We start from the raw sequence: 17,104 nt of genomic DNA on the forward strand, positions 1-17,104 counted from the left end.
CACATCTCTCGAGTTTCTTGGACTCCGCCTCCTTTCAAGTCTCCCCGCCCGTACCTAGCACCGTCTTTCCCCCCTCGGCCACTTTATTCACAACCCAAAATCGAACCCAGGGTCGTTCTTTCATTTCCCGCCTCCTCCGCTTGGCTTTTTCGTCCGAGCCCTCCACCATTCGTTATGCTCAACTGATACTGCACGTCAGAGCTCCATTTCTGGCTGTGCCTCCTCTGCAATCGAACGGATTTTTCTTCTACGCCAACGCAGCTTCCAGCTCTTTTGATATTAAGCTATTCACAGATGCCGCTCCTTCCTCTGGTCGCTTCTGCTTGGCCGGAGAACTTCATCTGCTCCGCCGCGCAGCCGGGCGATTCTTCTGCGCTCTCTGGACTTATATGCGGTCCTCGTCGCTGCCCTCCTTTGGGGACATGAATGGTCAAAATCTATTCTACTCCACTCTGATCAATCTCGCCGCAGTCCACATCAAAAAAAAAAAAAGTTGCTCCAAATCGCTAGAAATCTTGCCTTTTATCCGTCGTCTCACTTGGCACTCCATTAAGCATCAGTTCACCACTAAAGCTGTTCACACCTCAGGTCCATTTAATTCTATTGCTGATAGAATTTAATTCTATTCTTTTTCGTTTTCAGTTACAGAAATTCAGATCCTTGGCTCCGCATGCAAATGCAACCCAACCTTGGTACCTTCATTTTCACAAACTACACTTCACCTAACCCCCGTGTAAACGAACTGATCTTCCAAGCTCAACAAACCATCCTTTCAGCCGTCCTTCTACTTAGATTCCTCAGATGCTCAGAATTTACTTCCCTTAAAATCTCCCACAACTCCTTCTCAGACCCTAATTTCAGATCTCATCATCCTTGACTCAGATACCCTTACCTTCAAGAATGAAGCAAACGGACCAAATTGGCAAAAACCACGATCCTCTATCTATTCAAACTTGACTCACCCCTCAGCCTGTACGAACCACTCGTCCACCACTTAATCTCCGCCTCTTTCAACAAGCATCACCTTTAGATCCTCTGTTCACAACGGAATCTAGTAGTATAATCTCAAAGCACTGGTTCCAACACATCTCCGTCGCATCCTTTCTCCCAGTAGTTACTCACCAGATCAATTCTCCGCCCACTCAGTTTACATCGTGCAGCATCCAACGCCTCCAGACAAGGAATCTCCGAGCACACGATCAAGCTCCCCGGCCGGTGGTCTTCCCAAGCTTATAACCTATACATCCGTTCCCAACCAGACGGTTTGAGACAGGCTCATTCCAAACTAGCTTCCACACAAGCTCCAATTTTGGGGATATAACTGCACGCTTCTTCAAGCACGCAGTTCAGAACTCCAGCCCAAATTTCCCTGAGTTCCCTCCCCTTTTTCCTTCTTCTTTCTCTACTTCTTTAGGCGTGGTCCGCACTTAGCAAAATTATGTTATGTAATAACAAAAGGACCACGCCCGAACTCTACGTTCTAACTCCACCCCGTATCAATCAACCGTCCTATAAATACCTCCCCTAACTAACTATCTCTCGTGACGAAAGTTCGCAACCCACCTCCTCCCCAACAACCCCCTTTTTCTACTCTTCCACTTCTCATTAAATAAAAAGGGGGGATATAACTGCACGCTTCTTCAAGCACGCAGTTCAGAACTCCAGCCCAAATTTCCCTGAGTTCCCTCCCCTTTTTCCTTCTTCTTTCTCTACTTCTTTAGGCGTGGTCCGCACTTAGCAAAAATAATTCAGTGATAAAAATTCAAGTGCTTTTAAATTTCAAAGTCTGGTGACACTGTTTTACTTCCATAAGGGAGATTACACAAGCTGCTGTAAAACTGTATAAAACAGTCTAACGCACTGTTCAGGAACTGTACACTGAAATGGTTTGCTGTTCCGTAATCCTGAGAGTAAGACAGTTGTAGTGATGTATAACATGTCCGCATTGGATCAAATATGGACGTACGTAAAAAGCAAATATGCAAATTATAAGTAATAGTTTAATAAATAGGCATATTTCGCCTAAAAGAAAATACAGCTAAATCTGCTAGATAACGGAAAAGCAGAGATTCTAAGCTTCAATATATGGCATATTGTGTGTTAAGCCCATAATTATTCATAAACACAGCCAGATATTATTTATGATATTTTTCTTTTTCGTTAAGACGATAAATAAAGTAGAAGCGTTTGATTTGATGCCAGTGTTGTCTACTCACAACGCTTAGCTCAGCTTGAAACTCACACGCAGCTAAAGGTGGGTAATCCAGGTCCAGAAATTAAAATCCATCCCAGGGATTAGGTTAAACTAGCTCCAGAGCCAGCCAAGCAATAGGAGCGAAATCCTGGGATGGATTTTTACTTTTTTTTTTAACCTAGATTACCCACCTCTACACCTAAACTCTTAAAATTAAAAGCTCACATGCGATCTCCAAACGAATTTACAACACTGAATCATAGCCTAGACCTAGCAAGCAAACCTTTGCATGTCTTGGCCTGTACCAAGCCACCGCAAACATTACAAATACCCCATTAGTGCATCACTAGGTTACTACAATATCTTATCAACATATAACTGTAGGAAACATTCAGTTTACCTCAATATGCTTTTCCAAATTAGATGGTGAATTTCTGAAATCTCGTGGTGCTGAGCATCCGAAAAGAGTAGAGACGCATAATTCTTCCTACGCATCAAATACAAACCAATAGAGGGTCTGAATGGTATATGTTTATACTTGTTATCCAACCACAAGCTTTCCAGATGGCGCGATTTATCTGTTTGTTTGTTTTATGTTGCCGGAATGAAATATGAGTAACGAGGCTATTTTATCCGCGCCCCGAATTTTTTTTTTTTTTTCACAGCATTTCTCAGTAACGAGGAGTTTTCCAATGTAGCGAAGTAAATTACTTGTGTCAAAAGGTACTTGAGTAAAAGTAAAATCACCTATTTTAAAAACTACTTTAAATATTACAAATTACTCATAAAATCTACTTAATTACAGTAACGTGAGTAAATGTAATTCATTACTTTCCACCTCTGGTTTCCAGAGGGAGGGGATCATACCCTGCTTTAGTATTTCATAGTACATATTGGAGTTCATCCTGCTGCACTCATGCAGCCCCAGACCATGGCATTCCCACCACAATGCTTGACTGTAGGCATGACACACTTATCTTTGTATTCCTCACCTGATTGCTGCCACATGTGCTTGAGACCATCTGAACCAAACAAATAAATCTTGGTCTCATCTTTTTTAAAATGCTGGATGATCTTGGTCACTGTGCTGCAGCTCAGTGTTAGGGTGTTGGCAATCTTCTTGTAGCCTTGGCCATCTTCATGTAGCTCAACAATTCAACCACACAAACCTACAAACGCAGCAGACCACATTTAACCTCCATGAACTTTACAGCAGTAAAAGTTTCCACTTTCCACCAAAATTGGCAGTGAAGAAACAAATTAGATTAATTATAAACCCTAGAGATGTAGAGACAGATTGGAGGAGGGAAATAAGATGTGTGAAGAGTGATGAAGGGTATCCGTTCAAATCTTTCTGTGTGTGTGTGTGTGTTGAAGGGGGTGCCTGGTGGATGAAGCTGTTGCAGAGTCTGGTAGTGGAGGATCAGATGCTCTGGTATCTTCTGTCAGACGGCATCAGTGTGAAAAGTCTGTTTGAGGGATGGGTGTGATCTGATCATCCACAGTGCTGGTGGCTTGTGGTGTCGATGTCTGTGATGGAGGCGATAGAGACCCCAATGATCTTCTCTGACCAGCTGTTTCACCGTGTGGTACAGGGCCTGCACCGCATCCTGCCGCAGGACCCTCCAGCGCATCGTGAGAGCAGCTGAGAAGCTGGCACCTCTCTCCCCTCCCTTCAGGACTTATACAGCTCCCGCCTCACACGGAAAGCCCTCCGCCTGGTGGTAGATCCCACCCACCCACTACACAACTTCTTCAGCCTGCTGCCATCAGGGAGGAGACTGCAGACTGCATGACAGCTCCATCCATCAGGCTGTGAGGATGCTGAACTCTCTCCCTGCTCTACCCCCCATCCCAATCCTGCCCCCAGCACACACTCACTCAGCATCCTGACCCCAACACACAGTACTGAAACTCTGTACTACTGCACACAGTACTGGAACTTTTTAAAACGAACCTGCACTACACACCCCATACCTGCACTCAGGGCTGAACTGGTAATCCGGCGTACTGGGTGTTTGCCCGGTGGGCCGACAGTCCTTAAGGGCCGATGCTGTCGGATTATTATTTCTACACTTTTTTTTCTAAGAGACCGGCCCACAATTTATAGGGGGCGGCCTATTGGCCCATCTTCAATACAGACAGTGGACTGAACTATCAGGATATAGGACGAAAGTGGCCCCACCCTCTCTCTGTGTGGTCCACTGAACTCCTGCTATGTTCAGTGTTGAGCGCTTATGTTAAAGGGGAGACAGAAGGAGGTGCGGAGAAGTTACGCCCGAAGAAACTGCAGACTGGGAGAGCAGCAGCTAGAGATGCAGGCTTGTGACAGAGAAACCGAGGGACAGACTGAGGAGAAAAGTGTAGTATGTAAGCAGGTAATGTTAGTAACGTTAGGATAACACAAGGACTTTCAGGTGATGGGGTAACATTAGCTCATTACATGAGAATGATTAGCAATGGCGATTGATTAGTATCAATATTAATTGGTATTTGCATAATTGCATATTACCAAAATCTGGCAACCATGCCTAAATAGGAAATTGAGAAGTGTGGGATGAGCAGCAAGTGTCCATTTTAGGCTACATCATAGCATTTTAGATATTTAGGTTAAAGGTGTGTTGAAAGGCTGCATAGTAGTTTGAAACTGTAGCCTCTATGCTGTGGTTGAACATGTTTTAAAAAGCACTCAAACAAGTGAAATAACAGATGTTAAAACTGATAAATTATAAGTAAAAGCTTTGCAATTTAGGCATGATTAAAATGCGTGTAAAAAAGTATAAAAGTAATATTAGCAAAAGGTATGCCCAGACTGAATAAGAGTAAGATAGTGTCAAATGCTTTTAAGACATAGTTGCGTTGCATGAATTTATAAAGCAGCCCTGTTTGTAGCCTGATACAAATACATTTTATAGCTGTTTAAAGGAGGAAATACATATTAGAGATGAGTTCAATAAAAAGGATAAAAAAATCAATCTAACTACACAGAGCAGACAAAATGGTGGATTTACCAATATATGTTAACATATATATACAGGGGTGAACATAACTTTTTTGCTCTTGTTCTCAAAGGAGCACCATAAGACATTGCTTGGTACTCACATTTTACAACTCCAACAAACGCTCGTCATCAGTATCCTTCTGACTGCTCTCTTCACTTTCTTCCTTTCATTCTTTGGTGGATGATGATCCAGGGTGACTTCTTTCTCCCTGGTTGAGCCTTCGATTAGCTGTTTGCATCCAGAGATCAACAGCCGGTTTTGGATCAAAAGTCTCTGTTGTCATAGGCTTGTATTAGACAGGTGAATGTGCATCAGGGACGAGAGGCGAAAGTCTGACAGGTGGGATCGGTACTTGTTTTTTATCATATTGAGATGTGAAAAACCCCTCTCACATGCTCAAGGGCAGTGTAAGGGACAACAGAATTACTTTGTGAACAAGGGCGTAGGGGCGGGTTTGATATTGGGGGGGACACATTTGCTAATATGCACCAAAGCCCACATAGTTTCTTAGAACAACATTTAAGGAATTACTTTTAATCACAAATAATCCCTTTTTTCTGTACTCTGTTTATTATTAGTTACATCCAAGTAAAGGTGACTTTACAACCGCCATGTTACTCCAAATTACATTTAAACAAATATGCGTGAAATGTCTCAATTATATACATATATGACAAAAACTGATCAGTTATCATCTGCGCTTTTAATTGTTTCTACTGAAAGCACTTCTTATGATGGTGTCCTTTTTTGAAAAAAGAATGTAACTTTACGTTTCATAGAGATTTTTGACAGAAGTTAATATAAATATTAGACTAAAGAAAAAAACATTTGCATTCACCTGGAATCCCTCTATTTACTCAGGATTTAGTCTTACTGTGAACTACAAATAAACAGAAGTCAGGTTAGAGCAGTGTTTCTCAACCCTGTTCCTACACATTCTACTGCATATCCCCACTGCCTACTCTGCTTTAAAGTCACTTAATAAAGTAAGTGGAGGTATGATGTGTCTAATACACTGCTGACATACATAATGATTTATGCTCAATAGGGGGCTAAGGGGTTTTAACAGGTAAACTCAGTAAAGGACTGTTTATTAGCTAATCAGTTGGATCTGGTAGAAAACACACAATTTTAGGGCAGAGATCAGGGTTAATAAACTGCTTTAAACTACCAACATAAAGTATTGTACTAAATTCTGGCTATCCACTACATCTGGCTTCTAGCTAACTATTTTTTTAGTTTACTATAGCTTACAGTAAGTCCTGCAATCCTAAATGAATAAACACAATTTGAAAATGAAATAGTGATTAGCTGATCAGGGCAAGCTGAACATAACATTTATGTTTTTTTTAAGCCTTGACTCCCTGTCTAGCTAATTCCAAAGTTAAGCTAACTGACTAACACAGCTGCAGTTTATTATCACACGGTGGGTTTAATCTGTGTGTTTTGATTTGGAGAGTCTTTTTAACCAGCTATCAGAAATAATCTCAACACAGGTCACATGGTTAGCTCCGTTACCTCTTAGAAAAATCGCCGTATATCCAGATTTACTTCAACACCAGCTGATGCTGGACACCGCTTCTAAATCTCACAGCGAGGGGGAGGGGCTTCTCCTCCACCAGCACGCTAACTCTTCTCGCAAGACCAGCGAGCTGATTGGCTGTTTATTCTGAAAGGCGGGACTTTCTCCCTGAAACGCACCGTGATTGGTTTCCCAGCGCTTAGCGGTCGGTCTCTTCATTAACAGTACGACTGAGCTGAGCGAAACTATTTCATTTTTGGGGGGGACATATCCACCTGTTTCTAATATTGGGTGGGACATGTCCCACCCATCCCCCCCGGTTCCTACGCCAATGTTTGTGAATGTTGGAGTAACTTTCTAAACTGCTTGTCTTCACAATGTTGACTAGGTCATAAACAGAAGAGGCTGCCAAACGCTTCCCCGACTGCTTTAAACGCAGCCATTCTCTTAGTGTTGCATCTTTGTCAGCAGACAGGCTGGCACTGTATTTCTGGAGTATGTTACTCAGTGCTGAGTTGCCAAAACTGTGAAGCTGTTGCATTTCTTGAGGCCAAGTTGAAGGATCAAAAATTAAAAATTGATCACATCATTTGAGGGATTCATATCTGTTTTCAGACTCATGAATCAAACCTCTCAATACATCAGTCTTGTCCTTGTCAGCATCAACATCTGAATCAGCCTTTTTCCTGTACTTGCCTTCACTGTCGAGCAGCAGTGTCAGCTGTCCAATAGCTACCATGAGCTCATCTTTACATTTACCAATAGTCAGCTTCTCTTGCTGGAACCTGAGGGAAGTGAAGTGCAGAATGTTTCCAGTATCAAGCATGTTCGCTAGAAAACAACAAAAACGCTTAGTGCCAGTATGTTTTAGGTCACTGTCATCACTTGTAGCCACTTGAATTTGAATGGCAGGTAATAGCCTCCATATTTTTAACAAAGTCTCTTGCCTCCACGCAGAACATCTAATGTTGTGAAATTTCCCTAGTTTTACAAAGGCAATGCCTTTCTCAGCTCAAATCTTCTTCAGTTGTTCTGTTCTTTTTGCGCCCCCTTTTCTGTAAATAAAAGCTTAGCAACTTCACAATTGACCGATTAAAAGTCTCACAGTAGGGGACCATGCGATCAGCTGACTGTGCTCAGTTTTCGAGCGTGTGGGCGGTACACAGAATATGCACAAGGGAATCCCCAATATCCACCATATGATGCAATTTGGGAACCACCCCGTTGTAAACGCCAACGTTGACTGCTGCTCCGTCTTTACAAACTGAAACCAACTTGGTCTTCCACTCATCCCCTAAACCACAAGCCTGAAAGAGTTGCAGAAGCCCATCCACCAAGTCCTGTGCGGTTCGATTTACCCCCAGGTTAATTAATCCAAGGAAATCTGAGGTAAACTCTCCGTTATTAGACGCAGACACGATGTACACAATTTCTTTCTCAGATTTTGTTATGTCTTCGAAACCATCAAAGAGCACGCCCCAAAATTTGGCTTTCTTCAGTTTCACTCAGTTCTGACCTGACTGTCTGTGCAATGATCTCAACGATCCTTCTCGTGAATGATATGCACTGCCGACATTTACTCCAAGCCGTTTGAAAAGCGCGATGTCCTCCTCATATGAACGCATGGGACATGCTTTGCTTTGTGAAAAGCCAACAGAAAAATATTACACAGTGCTTGCTGCTGTTCGTCATTTAGTTTGTCCTGCCACTTTTCTGACCAGATCCGCGCCTGTTATCAATAGTTTGCACAATGTTCGTGTGCTCTTAGCTTTTCTTGTGCTTTTCAAAAGCTGGATGGCTGAATTTTTTTGTCCCTATATAAAATGCACTGCTTTTATCTGCGAGACCGGGATTTTCACGGCATATTTTGCACCACATTTCTGTACGATTATCATCTGCCTGGAGCCATGCTACCTCCTGGAGCCATTTTTCCGAGAATGCTCGTTTTTAACCTTCAGGTTCAGTCTGGCTTTTCTTTGAAGGTGGTTGAACTCCGAAGTAGTTACTTAGCTGATGAATCAGTGGAACTATTAAAACCAGTGAAAAACAAGCTAATTCTTGCGTGAGCTTAATGGATTTAACTGCTCCCTAGAGCTAGCCGAACATGTTGGTACGCAAATGCGCTTCTCCTTGTACTGAATGCTACGCAGCGTTAATTTTGACCGCGAATGCGCACCACTTATGTGCATCCATGTTTATAGATATGCATCAGCAACTAACTACACTTAGACCACTAGATTCTGTATACCATGCGGCGCTAAGATTCATTACTGGCGACCCGTACAGGACACATCACTGTTCACTTTATGAAAAAGCTGGATGGTCTTCTCTTGCTGTGCGTCGGGAAACACATTGGTTTATTTTCGTTTTTAAAGCACTTTTTTACCATATGCCACCGTACATCTCACAAAAACCTATTTAAAATAACACAACCTAGTGATTGAATCACCCTTCAGGTACCGAGAGTTTTAACTGAACTGGTCAAATCTGCTTTTAGCTACAGTGCACCAGCAAGCTGGAATCCACTACAGGAAGCTCAGCTCGCTGGTGTCACTAAATCATTTTAAACTCCTAGTTTCTAACCACCTTCAGACAGCCTGGCACTGTTTTAGCTCATTTTTTTATGATCTTTGGTATGTTTTAAGTTTCTTTATTTATTTATTTTTTTTTTTTTAACTTTTTTTTATGTTGGTTTGTTTAAGTTATTTTTTTTATATTTATTTTTAGTTTCTAACTTTTTCTTTTATTATTAGTTATTGCTTGTTTATATTTTACTATTTTATGCGTTTAGTTTTTTATTTTTACATTACATTACATTACATTTCATTTGGCAGACGCTTTTGTCCAAAGCGACTTACAATAGTCAAGTACAATGTAAAATAAGTTTAAAGGTAAAACATCTTTGGATAGGGATAAAAGGAGGACAAAGGGGAATAATAGGATAGAGGAGTGAAGGAGAGGAAGAAGGAAATGAGGATAGAAGTAGTTCGTTTGTTAGAGGTGTTAGGAGAGTAAGTGCTCTTTGAAGAGCTCTGTCTTCAGGAGTTTCTTAAAGATAGCGAGAGATTCTCCTGATCTGGTAGTGGAAGGTAGTTTGTTCCACCATTGGGGAAGTCTGTATGAGAACAGTCTGGATTGCTTTGTGTGAGTGTTTGGCAAAGCGAGGCGACGTTCACTGGAGGAGCGCAGCGGCCGGGAGGTAGCGTAAGCCTTCAGGAGCAGATTTATTCATCTGTAGTTGAATTTTTATTATTTCTATTACCTTTTTTTTAACCTATGATTTTATGATTCCTATTCTTAAATTATTACCTTATTTGTTTTATATCTTAATATTTTTTTTACTTATTATCCTTTTTTTAAATAATTCTTATACCTTATTATAATGCTGTTTTTTATGCTTTTTTATTACTTATTTTATTATATCTACTTTTTTGTTGTTGTTGTTGTTGTTGTTTCTGTCAATCCCTTTCATATGTAATTGCTCGGCTGCATTGTAAATGAGGGCCACCCTCAATAAGTCTATTTCAATCAATCAATCAGTCAATCAATCAATCAACCAACAGATTGACTGATTGATTGATTGATTGATTGATTGATTGATTGATTGATTGATTGATTGATTGATTGATTGATTGATTGATTGATTGGTTGAAATAGACTTAAAACAAAAAATATTATTTGAAAGGGACAGTTAAAAAATAGACTTAAAACTAAAAATATTATTTGAAAGGAAGAATTATAAAACAGACTTAAAACTAAAAATATTATTTGAAAGGGACAATTATAAAATAGACTTAAAACTAAAAATATTATTTGAAAGGGACAATTATAAAATAGACTTAAAACTAAAAATATTATTTGAAAGGGACAGTTATAAATAGACTTAAAACTAAAAATATTATTTGAAAGGGACAGTTATAAATAGACTTAAAACTAAAAATATTATTTGAAAGGGACAGTTATAAAAGATACTTAAAACTAAAAATATTATTTGAAAGGGACAGTTATAAAATAGACTTAAAACTAAAAATATTATTTGAAAGGGACAGTTATAAAACAGACTTAAAACTAAAAATATTATTTGAAAGGGACAGTTATAAAATAGACTTAAAACTAAAAATATTATTTGAAAGGGACAGTTATAAAACAGACTTAAAACTAAAAATATTATTTGAAAGGGACAGTTATAAAATAGACTTAAAACTAAAAATATTATTTGTAAAACGAATTCCAGACGCATCCTTTCCATTCAATATTACAAAATCAGGATTTAAATATCTAGGTATCAACATTACTTATGATTTCAAAGACCTCTACGCAAAGAACTTTATTTAGCAAAGCTTAAATCTGATCTTTGCATTTGGGAAATCCTACTTTTAACCTTAGCTGCCAGAGTTAACTGTATTAAAATGAATGTTTCTCCAAGTTTTTTTATATCTGTCTTTAAAACTAGTAAAGACCCCATCAATATATAGATCACCAAATTTAGTTAGTCCTTTGTTCTGCCAAATAATAAAGCCCAGGGGTTCCTTATACATTAAAAATATGTGCAGGGGTAAAGGAATTGGCAAGCCACTGGTTATGAAGTGGAACCTCTGGATGGAACTGTCCATATTCCATTGCCTAATCTTATAGAATGTAATGACATTCCTATTAACAGAGATGAGATCCCAACTCCTGATGTGGCTCTTCTCAATGCACACCTCAAGTCAGTAGCACACTTCATCCTAGACATCGACCCTCAAGCCCCAATTCTGCTTCTTCTAGGTCGGGACATTATTCAAGTGCATAAAGTCCGTAAAAAGGTGAATGATCCACACAACTTGCCTTACGCACAGAAGCTGGACCTAGGGTGGGTCATTGTAGGCAATGTATGTATGGGTGGCATCCACAAACCTCAAACAATCAGCACTTTCTACACCAACATGACAGAGCTACAGCGCCCTACGCTTTTCGATCCATGTCCCAATGTATTCCGTATCAAAGAAAAGTACAGCAATGTCCAGATGCTTAATAACTGTCCAACACTGTCTGAGGAGAATTGTTCCTGTAAGACTGACCACCTGGGATGCACAGTTTTCAAGGGGACCAAGGATGACATTAAGGTGGCTCCTTCAATCCAAGATGCATCCTTCATGAAAATAATGGATGAGGGACTACAGAGGGTTCAGCTGGATAGCAGCATTACCCTTTAAGTGTCCAAGGCAGCGACCCCCAATAACAGACTTAAGCTTCTTATGTCCCTCATGTGCAACTTTGACAGGAAGCCTGAAATGAGAGATCATTCCCTTAGCTTCATGGACAAGATGTTTAAGAATGGCCATGTTGTGTTGGCTCCTCCTCTCAGGGAAGAAGAAGAACGATGATACCTGCCAATGTTTGAAGTGTATCATCCAAGAAACTAAAGCAAATCAGATTGGTGTTCGATTCCAGTGCCCAATACAATGGTGTATCGCTCAACGATGTACTGTTAACTGGGCCTGACCTAAACAACACACTGTTTGGTGTACTGATACGCTTCAGAAAAGAAGCAATTGCCTTTACAGCAGAAATGGAACAGATGTTCTATTGTTTTTTGGTAAAAAAAGATGACAGGGACTTCCTCCGTTTTCTCTGGTACCTAGACAAAGGCGTTTTCTGAATAAATTGTGAATTATCGCATGAGGGTCCACATCTTTGGTAATAGCCCCTCACCTGCAGTGGCTAATAATTGTCTACACCAGTCAGTGCAGAGTGAAGAGTTAACCCGCACGTTATGCAATTTGTGATGCGTGACTTTTATGTCGATGACGCTTTGAAGTCTGTGCCTGATGTTGAAGCTGCTGTTAACTTGCTTAAAATGTTTGATCTCTCTAGCAAAGAGGTCATGAGGGCTTTTCCGTCCAGAGATCATGCAAGTGACCTTAAGGACTTAGACCTTGTAGTAGATCTGCTGCCAGTGCAGCACAGTCTCGGACTCAATTGGCACCTCTTTGCGAGGTGTCTTATCCAAAGTCAACAGCCTCCACAATCCTCTTGGGTTTGTAGCACCAGTTTACTGGCAACAGTCATGTCGGGTTTGTGATGAGCAACGCCAAGCTGGCCCCCTGGCCTGAGCACACAGTACCAAGATTGGAACTTTGTGCCGCAATGCTTGCTGTTGAGTTGGCAGACCTAATCTCAGGAGAACTAGACCTTCAGATTGATGCCATAACCTATTACTCGGACAGCAAGGTTATTCAGGGCTATATTTGTAATGAAATCAGGCACTTTTATGTCTACGTCAATAATCTGGTACTTTGCATCTGAAGATCCTCCCAGTGGCACTATGCCACTGACCAGAAACCTGCAGATCATGCAGTACGTTTTGTGATGGCAAGACATTTGAAAGACTGGTTAAGTGGACCCAAATTTCTGTCTGCACACCAGCCAAACACCACTAAGAGCAGCTTTGAGCTTGTTGACCCAAACTCAGACCCAGAGATCAGGCCTTTAGTGTCCACATTAAGCACCACATCATCATCTAAGCAGCTAGGTTCTTTCCAAGACAACGCAGGAGAAACCTAGCTCCTGTAAAGGCTGGCATTACTGCACAAGCTTTAGACATCCTCAAGCAGTACAACAGAAAGTCTACAGCAAAGAGATCAGATGCCTTCAAAAGCAGGAGAAGATACCACAAAGTAGCCCTCTCAAAAACCCGGACCCCTTCATCGATGTTCACGTCCTCTTGAGAGTTGGAGGTTGTCTCTATCAATCAAGCCTTAATCAGGGTGAAAAGACCCCCTTGCTTATACAAGGCAAACAACACATTGCAACCTTACTTATCAGACAGCACCATGAACAAACACAACACCAAGGCCGTTTGTTCATAGAAGGAGCTATCCGTTCAGCAGGCTTGTGGATAGTTGGTGGCAAGAGGAAAGTAAGCAGAATCATACATTACAGTGTAACATGCAGACGGCTAAGAGCTCTTGTTCCTGTGACAACTGACCCCGATGATCCATTTGTTCTCACTCCAGCAACTCTTCTGTCACAAAAAGTGAATGTTATTCCTGTTCCTGCAGAGGAGTTTGGTGGCAGTCTGTTCAACCAAACATCAAAAAAGGAAGCGTTGTTCTCCTCAAGGACAGCCAAGTTCCTAGGAATGAATGGCCCCTTGAACTAGTAACAGACCTTTCCAGGCAATAACAATAAAGTGCGTCAGGTTGAGATTAGGATCATGAAGCCTGGAAAGGCTACGCTTTTCCTTAGGCCTGTTACAGAGGTGGTACTTTTCGTCCTCCAGATGCATAGATATATAAACTGTTTTGATTATTGAGTGACATGTACCCACATCGGGCGGGGAGTGTCCTGCCACAACACATTTGTAGAAGCTGTTTTAGATTTAAACATGTTGCTAGTTGTTGTTCTATTAAAAGACCACTAGGTGTCAGTAGCTGTGGCCACTAGAGTGGTAAGTAGCAGCCTCTCACATATCAGGAAGTGAGAGCAGGTCCAACCTCATGGAAGCTATTTTGTATTGTATCTCACTCCATCCAGTAAGATCTGCACACATCCAAATGCCTGTGATAGCATTGTGGGTATGTACATAGTGTTTTATCTTAGTCTACCATTGTACCTTATTTTCTAGGTTATTGTTCATTTTAAGAGTTGTTATATGTTATTTGTTGAGAATTAATTGCGGCACTGATTAGATTACCTGTTGGAAATTTCACCCACCACTAAAAGGTTTATTTCCAGCACCTACTCAATAATCTTATCTATTACTAACACTTATACTGACAGAATAAAAGTTTAATGGAAAGAAGAACTAGATAGAGACCTGAAAACATATGGAGTAGTGCATTACAGTTAATGACAGCTCCTAATGTGCACGATTGGGTCTAGGGCTAGGTTATCTTCCTGTTATTCTGGGATTGACAGGGTCTCAGATGCACAGTAAATGTAGCAGACTCAAGCCATGTGTTTTGGCTATGCCCTAAACTATCAACCTATTGGTCTGCTGTGTTCGATATCCTATCAAAAATTTGTGGCCTGATAATTGAGCCGTGTGTTGAATTGCTGTATTTGGAGTCACAGACCACATAGTTAATCTTACCCTTAGAAAGAGGAAGATAATTGTTTTTTCTTTGATTGCTGGTTGGCAGATCCTTCTAAATTGGAAGTCACCCAAACCTCCTAAGTAGAGGTGGGCGATACCGGGAATTTTGGTATCGATCCGATACCAAGTAAACGCAGGGCCAGTATTGCCGATATCGATACTGATACCGATACTTTTTAATATTTAAGCTTTATAGATCCAAATGATCCAAAAACCTAGGATATAATTTCACCAAACATTGTAAGTGATAACAAAATACGTTAGTATCACAATCAACATTTTTTGTTTAGAAACAATGGAACAGTAACAAAACAAAGTTTAAATATAAAGTAAAAAAATATTAAAAAATAAAATAAAAATTCTCCCCTCACTAGACCTCTTTTCTAGTTCTTTGTTTCTTTGTTTCTTTTTTTTAATAGAATTCTCATTTGGGAAAACAATAAAAAATAAGGAATTGTCTTCCTTTCAGTGCAATTCAAATGCAAGTTTTTTTAAATAAACAGAGTGTAAAAAAATATCACTCAACACTAATCTCCTGAGGTAGAGGCATGTCGACTCGAGGAGAGCGCTGAGTGGGCGGGGCCAGGCTGAGCCTCTGTGCGTGGTGGTTTGGCTGGCTTTGCTGAGCCATGTGACGCATGTGCAACAACAAGAGACCAGAGATTAGACTGTGGTGAATCCTCGTGCGAAGCAGTCAGTGCGTGCGGCAGAGAAAAAAGCTTGAATATCGATATTTTTACACGAGTATTGCTCAATACCAATACCAGCGTTGGTATCGATATTATCGATATTTGGATCGATCCGCCCACCTCTACTCCTAAGGCAGCACAATGGCTGCAAGATCTCATGTTACAGTTAAAAGATTTGATCAAACTTGGAATCCCTTGCTAACTTATTGCTCAGACATTCAAGTATTTCCTTTGAAATAAGTTAGACCCACCATTGTCCCTAAGTGTTGAGTCCCCTCACCTCTCCTGTTTTAACTGCACAATTATATAGGACTACAGTAGTATTCAGATGTGATCATTTTTCAAAATTTTCAGCAATACTAGCAATATTGTGTTTTTTATTTTTTTTATTTTTCTTGTTATGGCTATTTGATTTCATGTATACTTGCTTTAACTGGTGGGGATGGGGGGCAGGAAGGGTTTAGAGTGGAAATGTTATGGTGGAACAAGGTCTTGTTTATTGTGTCTGTACATCTGATTTGTCTGCCAATAAATAAACGTATAAAAAAAATAAATGATCTGTGTTGATAGATGGTCTTGTTCATTGCATTTCTACGAGGGGAGGGGGGGTAGAGGCCGAGGTTTCAGGGTCACGGTTCGCTGGATTTACAGTACTGCAGTACTGTTCACAATTAGAGACCACCCTTTGTTTATGTATTAGTACTGACAGTACTACCGAAGCTGTCAAAAGTCTGGGGCACAAAAACACCAGGTGAAAAGATACTTTTTGGCAAGAAACATTTAGAGTCAATATAAGTCGTAATATTTAAAAAATAAAGTCATAATACTGTAAGGCTATTCCATGGGGTACCGTAATTGTCTTTGCACACCTCCGCTCCTCACCTCGGGCATTGTGTTGTTAATCAAATGAAATCATGAAGCCTGGCCAAAAGGGCAGTTGACACCTCTTGCTTGAAGATGGGGCCAAAGGGCAACTGACCATCTTGCTTGAGGATGTCTACTGAGCTGAAGAATCTTTTTAAATGCTGGATCTGAAATGTATCTTGTTAATATGAAATGTGAATGTCTTTGTGTTTGGTATCATTTTAATGGTCTCAGTGTGAGAAGTACAATGGTCTCAATGAAGAAATGTTAAAGATAACCTTAATAAAACATCTCTGAACTTTGGGAGAAATGTCTCCATTCTGGAGAGACACTCCCCTTCCTGCTCCTGATGGGTTTAGGATTGCCCCGTGATGATCAAAGGCCATGATGAACAAATGGTTGTGATAGTCGGTAAATAGTGCCAAATTCCAATCTCAATGTAAATTTGAGGTGTAATGTTCTGGTTGGATATTTAAGGAAAGCACAAAGACCTACTCTCTGAGTTTGTCTGGTAGTATGAGACCTCCCATGCTCTGCATGTAACCATCACTTCAAATATACCATACAACATTGTGTTTCAAATGTACTGTGCACTATTCTTAACTGTTATCTTTAGATCTGTCTTAAGATTACTTTAGGAATATTGTTACATTGTTACATATGTCAATTAAGGTCACAATAAACCATTAACTGTTAATCTGTAGCAATTACTTTGTTGAGTCTTTTTCCTAGTAAGCCTAGGAGCCAAAGAGG

Source organism: Astyanax mexicanus, chromosome 3 (genome assembly GCF_023375975.1).
Source record: "Astyanax mexicanus isolate ESR-SI-001 chromosome 3, AstMex3_surface, whole genome shotgun sequence".
NCBI lineage: Eukaryota > Metazoa > Chordata > Actinopteri > Characiformes > Acestrorhamphidae > Astyanax > Astyanax mexicanus.